Source organism: Pinus tabuliformis, chromosome X (genome assembly GCF_031772625.1).
Source record: "Pinus tabuliformis cultivar Carrire ecotype Pingquan chromosome X, CPIR1, whole genome shotgun sequence".
NCBI classification, from domain to species: domain Eukaryota; kingdom Viridiplantae; phylum Streptophyta; class Pinopsida; order Pinales; family Pinaceae; genus Pinus; species Pinus tabuliformis.
In genome coordinates this window covers 508,927,819-508,936,102 of record NC_142308.1, presented here as the reverse complement: position 1 = coordinate 508,936,102, position 8,284 = coordinate 508,927,819, and positions in this window count along the sequence as shown.

The window sequence follows — 8,284 nt, the reverse complement described above, 5'->3', positions numbered from 1 at the left end:
AAAAACCACCAAGCTATGGAAGAGAAGCTGAGTGGAGGATTTGGCAGTATCTTGCATTATGGATAGGATTGGCATGTGGGAAAAATTGAACATTTCCTTGCATGCATAGTTTGAGACTTATAGAAAGGTGTGGATTATTCAGAACCAATTGTTGTCTCTAAAGCATCTAGGAAAGATCCGGACGTACATCAAGGAGTTTTCTAGGCTCATTCTTAAGATCAAGGAGATTTCAAAGGAAGATAGATTATTCCACTTCATGAATGGTTTGAAATCTTCGATGCAAAGTGAGTTGTGACAACAAAATGTGTAAACTCTTGTAGTGGTTATCACTGTTGCAAATAAGTTGTTGGACTTCAGAGGTGAGGGCAAGGTTGGGTCCAAGAATAGTGAAGACAATCACAGTGAAAAGGGGAATAAAGATAAGGAAAAAAGGAAAGTGAAGGTGTCTAAAGATGGATAAGCCAAGCACATAGATGTTGAAGAGGAGAAGAATTTTATATTATGTTGGATCTACGTGAAGGAGAATTATACAAAGAACTATACTTTAAATCACAAGATTATGGCTTTGGAGCAGGTTTTGGGTGCAATCATGAAGGTTCATGTGCATTCATACAAGACCAAGGGGCAACCCAAATAGAGTTATGTTTGTGCATATATCAATGGGACATAGCTTATAAAACTAGTTGATAGTGGGATGACTCATAACTTCGTTAGTAAAGATGTTTCCAGACAACTTAGGATGACACTTGAGCCAACACAAACATCCTTCAAGGCTATTAACTTGAGAGAATAGAATGTGGTTGGAAAAATTAGAGATATTCCAATCAGACTTGGAGATTGGTAGGGGAGGATGAGTCTCATCATCCCATTGGATGACTATGATGTGGTTTTGTGGCAAAACTTATTAAGAGAAAATATGGATGTATCGATGCCATACTTGCATAGTTTGGCCATATTTTTAAGCCCCGCCCTAGTGGTAATGAAAACCAAGGAACATAGGATTGAGAGCACGAGTAATACTTGTATGTGCATGTTTGATGAATATGACTAGCAGTTAGATGGAGGTAACTTAGGGCAAGAGGAGAATATTTTCAAATATGTTGTTTCAACACATGAGAGGATTCATGGATTAGAAGAGAAGGTTGGTAGGATAGAGGATGTCTTGCTACATAACTCCAATATCATGATGACATTGATAGATAGGGTTTTTGGGAATGTTCTAGTGCTAAGAACTATAGAGGATGAGGATATGAGGATGCTAGATCATTTCAAAAACCAATTGGATAACCCACCCATGACACATGGGTGCGACCACGGGACATCACAACCATGGTTCAAGTGTGCTAGGGAGGAGATTGGACCAATTATAAAGACACTTAGAGGTGTTAAAATTGACAACTAGGGCCAAATTACACTCTGGACAACTCATTTGATGTAGATGATGATTTCATTTAATTCCTCTTTTCGAGAGGACCAAAATCGACCTAAAGATCAACAAATTTGGACAAGGAAAAGTGTATTTTTGAATTATGAGCCCAAATGTGCATATCTGATTAGGTTGGCCCTAAATAAAATTGGACACCCTTGGAAGGCTATAAATACAAGTGACCTCTACCTCATTTTGACATCATTGTGTATCATTCTTCTATTCTCTTTCTTGTTTTTGGCTTGCACAGGTCTGAGGTAGGTTCATAGAGAAATGGGTTCGCTCGAAGGTGAAATTATAGGGTCCGAAACTCGCGTGTATTTTTGTAGGGTTTTGTTTCTCAATCGCAAGATTTCCAAAGGACAAATTAGACTAGTCGCTAGCTTGCAAGATCAAGGGAGCGACTGAAATCTCCCAGTCGCTCGCATTCCCACTTCCTCCTTTCAGCTGAGACCCGAAGTTACATTTTTCTATTGACCAAAGTTTTCGCTCATTGATCGAAATGTTCGACATTTGACCATAGATAGTGTGTGTTCATTACAGGCTTTTGAATCAGGATTTTTGAGTATAAGCATGGTTGGGTTCATCTCATGGATATTGTTTAGTTGATTTTTTCTCGATAGTTGTATGGATGAAGATATGGATCATTGTACTCTCTTTTGTTGAATCATTCAATGAAAATATAATGAGAAGAAGAATTTGAAAAGGTTTTCCCCATAGTGGGTTTTGTCCTGGTTTCTGACCAATCCTGGTTTCTCTATGTGTGAATTCTTTTCTTCTATTGTTCATTTATGTTCCGCTGCATTGATGATGATATTATTGTTCTTTCTACATAGTTGCTTATGTTGCTAAATAATTATGTAAATATGAATAATATTATGATGTTATGGGGTGAATTTAATGTGTAAATAAATAATTGTAATTATCAAAGCAAAGAGCAATATTTCCATTAGAAAACTTAACAGGAAGTAGTAATGCGTGTGACATAAAAGTATGTATCGACCTTACTGAATGCAATAGTCACACTTCACCTTCATATTGATTCATAACGACATGAATCAGTGTCATGGAGGATGGTGAGTCCCTCTTGGTTGCCTTGGAGGTACCTTAGATGAGTTGATATTTGGTGATTGAGGAGTTGCGTGGAGGAGTAGCTGAGATTGAAACAAGTGCAGTTGCATGAGTAAGTGAGTTCTTGTATGCTCCAGCAAAACAATCAAATTAATTACCTGACTCGCTAGAGGCATAGGAGGATCTAGCACACAAAGAAATGAAAGGGTAGTTCAGAGTAGAGGAAAAATAATAGATCACGAGGCAACAATTCAATCACCATCATATGAGATTTTGATTGGTAACTTGGCAGATCGAGTTACTCATTAGAGGATTTCCAAGGAGAACAATTTGGAGTGGAGGAGGATGTAAGGCCCTTAGCCCATAGAGCTTTGGTTAGAAAATCACACTCAGGTGAACATAGACATTGGACTATTGGTTAAACATGAACATGAACATGTACATTGGACATGAACATGGACACACACACACACATTGCAATTAGGAGGAGAGGAGCAAGCAGATAAAAAGACAATCGAACCAAAAAGGAGAGCACACGAGTGTGTAAGCATGCCATAGGTTGGAGGTGAGACAAGGTGTGGGCACGAGCAACAAGCCAAGCTTGACATATGAAACACTTGAATTGTAGACATGCACTGCTAGTCAAGGAGAGTCCATGGGTTGGCAAAGGGATTTGTCTCATTGTGAAGGAAAAGTATTGTATATATGTGGTTGCACACTCTATTGAGTTAGACCAAGGGACTTGAGAATCATTTGTATTTTAAACCAAGTGGGTTTATGTGATGTCTTTGAAAAGGGGTCGTGTGTCTATGTTGATTTAACAATTGGTTTGAGCCAAATTTTGTAAATATTATATGAGATATATAAACCTAGTGTTAGTCAAAGTTGGGTCACTCACTTGCATATTGTGTATTCTTGTGTATGGTGTATATTGGCATTAGAATTTTTAATTAAGTGTAATATTTAGATTAAAGTTTTTAATGTTTAATAAAGTAAAGAGAAGTGCATTCCAAGTTAAGTATGACTTGTGTAGGTATACTATTGGTTGGAAACACATTTGTGTTGCACACTCGAAAGTCCATGAGGTGCCATACCCTTATGGGTCCTCTTAGGTCGTCACAACTATTCTTACATATTAAATGGACATGTAAGATATAATATTATTATTATTTGAGATATTTATAATTATGAAGGAATATAGTGAAAGTTTTAACCCTGTACAGAAATTACCTATAAACAAATTCTTATAAACAAAAAATATACAATGGTGAGGACATAAAATTTACACAAAGATTTTTCTCCTAGAACCAAAAACTAAGAAAGATAGATTTATTTTTCATTATATTCCTTCCAATATTACAATACATTATATACATGTTGAAGCATTCATAAACCCCCAATCCATTAACATTGGATTAGAACATAACCATAGTTCCCTCAAACATATTTACAAAATACCATGGGAAAAACTATCACGCACAAAACAATGGGTGGGTCTGCGCACCATCCTTGGGTATGCCCCCCACCCTTGGGTCTACATAAAAAAAATTCAAGGCATTTCCCCAAACCCCATCCGAGACAACGTAACAACACTTGTGGCTATTTATGCAAAAAATATAACACATACACAAAATTCTCCCGCGTTTTGTTTCTCTACACCAAGAAAAATTCTCAATGCTCACAGTCTTTGTCAATGCATATGAAAAATTCTTCAAAGTGTCCACCTTTACTAACAACACCTTTTTGCCTTCAACCATATCCCTCACAAAGTGATATTGAACATCAATATACTTTGTCTTCGAGTGATAAGCATGGTTCATTGCCAAGAAAATTTCACTTTGGCTGTCGTAATCTATCCTTGTAGTTTGTTATACCAATCCCATACCCTAACACAATCTCTCTAACCAATCTGCTTCCTTGCTTGCATGAGTGGGTAACATGTATACAACCTCTGTAGTTGAAAGTGCCAATACAAACCGTCTCTTGCTTATCCAACTGACTTCTCCTCCAAATAGGTTAAACACACACCCACTTGTAGATCTTCCCTGATAAATATTTCTAGCCTAGTCCACATCAACAAAACCACATATATCCAACACTCTATCCAATCCCAGTCTTCCTTGGTAGCACAAACCATAATCACTAGTGCCACACAGATACCTAAAAGCCCGCTTTACTACTATTCAATGCTCCTTCCCTGGTTTTGACGTAAACCTGTTGAATACTCCCACTACATGTGTAATTCCATGTCTTTGTATAGACCATCGCATACATCAAAATACCAACTACACTTGCATATGGAACACGTGACACATCCTCTTCCTCTTCTGTGTCTTGGGACATTGTTCTGCATATAACTTTACACCTATATGAATAGGAACCTTCACCAATTTACTATCATACATATTAAACCCCTACAATATTGTCTCAACATACTTCCTCTAGTTTAACCAAAGTTTCCTCTTTTCACGATCTCATTTAATTTCCATGCCCAAAATAAAGTTTGCAATACCAACATCCATCATGCCGAATTTAGAGGACAATTGGGTCTTCACATCCTGGATAATTTCTCTATCTTTTTTTATCAACATCATATCATCCACATACAAGACCAAATAAAAAACATGGTCACCAAGTAATTTATAATACACAAAATAGTCTTCTTTGCTCCTTATGAATCCAAGTCCCTGTATATATGTATCAAATTTTTCATACCGCGTCCTTGTTGATTTATTTAACTCATACAAAGACTTCTTTAACTTGGATACTAGTTCTTTTCTTACCTTTCACAACAAATCCTTCTGACTGCTTCATGTGTATCTCTTCTTCCAGATCTCCATGTAGGAATGTCGTCTTCACAACCATCTGTTCTACCTCAAAATCAAGAGCAACAACAGCAAATACAAGTAATCTAATAGAAGATAATTTGGAAACAAGAGAAAAAACACCACCAAAATAAATTCCTAGCATATGGGAACAACCTTTTGCTACTAACTGCAATTTACATTTCTCCACTTTTCCTTTTGCATTCATCTTCTTCTTAAAAACTCATTTTCTACCAATGGATTTTCTTCCAACCAACAACTCTACTAGATCCTAAGCCTCATTTTTGTCCAAAGCTGCCATTTCTTCAACCATGGCCTTCCTCTAGAGTTTTCCATCCTTTGAATCCATTGCCTCCTTGACAATTTTGGGATCATTATTAGTAACAGATAAATAAAATTTTTAACATAAATTAGATGGACTATACCTCTCTAGCTACCTTATTTCTTGAACTAATCTCCTCAAAACCATACTGTGTGGTTCTTCTTCTTTTGATTCTTGTTCATCTATTTAGTTTGAATCTTCATTCTTCAAATCAAAATCTTATCTTCTCTAGTTCCTTTTCCCTTGGTAGGACTTGCTATTTTGACATCCTTCACTTCTCTAAATACCACATCTCGACTAACCTTCCTTGTTTCTTGGTTCCAAAGCTTATAACCTTTTAAACCATCTTTATACCTAATAAAGATGGACCTTTCAGATTTACCATCCAACTTTAGTATTTTCTCCTTTGGAACATGTACATATGCATCACAACCAAATACCCTGAGATATGAGAGAGAGGTTTTCTTATCGTTCCATACCTCATGTGGAGTCTTATCCTCCAATGTTGATGAATGTGATCTATTAAACAGGTAACATGCAATATCCACTGCCTCTACCCAAAATTCCTACCCTAATCTAGCACCACTGAGCATGCTCCTTGCCTTTTCCATCAATGTCCTGTTCATTCTTTCTGCAACTCCATTTTTTTGAGTTGTTAATGGAGTACTCTTTTTCCATGCTATACCACACTTCTTACAAAACTCTTCAAATTCCTTCTAGCAGAACTCTCCGCCATTATCTGTCCTCGACACCTTGATCTTCATCTCTGTATAATTTTCCACCAGAGTCTTAAATTATTTAAACCTATAAAAGACTCCAGATTTATTCCTGAGGAAATATATCTATGTATTCCTCAAGAAGTCATCTATAAACGAGACACAACACATAGATTTACCTAGTGATAGAACTGACACAGGTCTAAACACATAATTGTGCACAAGATCTAATATTCCTTTTGCCCTTTTAGCTCCAGGGGGAAAACTCACCCAATTCTTCTTCCCATATACACAATGTTCACAAAAATAAAAGTCTAGAGAGAAAGTACCTTCTACCATACCATTACCATGTAGTATCTGAAGACCCTTTTCTCTAATATGTCCTAGTCTTTGATGCCACAACATAGCCTTTTCACTAGAGACTATAAGATTTTATGCTCCACTTTTAGGAATGATAGAATGGTTGCACCCATCAATAACAATACTACCTAGAAGCTTGTATAGAGTTCCAACCTAAACCCCCCTCATTAATACCAATGCCCCTCAAACTATCTTGCAAATATATGTCTTTACACCTACATCATCCATCTTGCTTACATAAATTAGATTTTTGGCCAATCCCGGTCCCTAGAATGTGCATAACAACAAAAAGTGTTCTGCACATGGTATTGGCCCATGGTATTGTAAACAAGAGTTATTTACAAGGTAAGGATTTTCATGGTAAATTGGCATTGAATCTCCATGGTTAAGAATATTGTCACATGTTTTTTTAGATGTATATATGTTTAACTCATACATTAATTAATCCGGGCCCATGGTATTATTGTAAACAAGAGTTATTTACAAGGTAAGGATTTTCATGGTAAAGTGGCATTGAATCTCCATGGTTAAGAATATTGTTACATGTTTTTTTAAATGTATATATGTTTAACTCATACATTAATTAATCCAGGCATTACGTTTCACGATTTTTTTAAATTTGGGCAAAGTGAGATGTATAATGGATTAATGAGTATCCATGTTTACCAACCATTTAATTTGTATGATTGTGCTAGAAAAATATTAGTTGAGACTATCTTCAAAATAGTTATATCCTTTTTATTTTTTAATTAAAGTAATTAATTAAGAAAATATAATATATGAACATGTGTCATATAAACATGAGTTATGGATTTTTGGGCGTATGGTATTAATAATTCATTATATTGTTTTGTGGTATTGTTAAAAAACCTATTTAAGAATGTCCACCATAAACTAAAGGTGATTAAGAATCTATTACATGTTTTTTTAAATGTATATTTGTTAACTCATATATTAATTTTTTATAATTGTGTCTACTTGGAAGAGATGTTGTAAGGTTATGTTATGTTTTTTTTTCTCCATAAGACTACGCTAATTTATATTACAAAAAAGCCAAAATTACAGCAAGATTTTACAACAGGGCCGTGGCCCTGCATCTCCAGAGAGATTTTCCCCATGATTAACCATTCAGAGCAACACTGGTGCAAAAAGGAACCAGGTTTTCTTCCTTTCGACATAACCAACATCTAAATCGACACAGTAGACATTTGAGCCGACACAGTGGATACAGAAATTGACACGGTGGACACATAAGCTAACATAGATGACACGTAAACTGACACTGTGGACATATAGACCTTCACGGTGGACATAGACCCAATAACAGGCATACAAAGTGAGCAGAAAGAGTTGGATAGAGAGTAGCATTCCTGGCCGCGAAAATAGAGTGGATTCTGAGCTATTCCTCATCGGTGGTGTAAGGCTCATCCGTCGCAAGACCTTTGAGCTTCTTGGTATCCTCCGTTTCTGAGCGCAGCAACCTCTGAACTGGTTCACTGGGGCCAGCTTCATCAGCTTGAATTGGTCGCCTCATATCAACTCTGGGGACTTGCATGTCAACCCT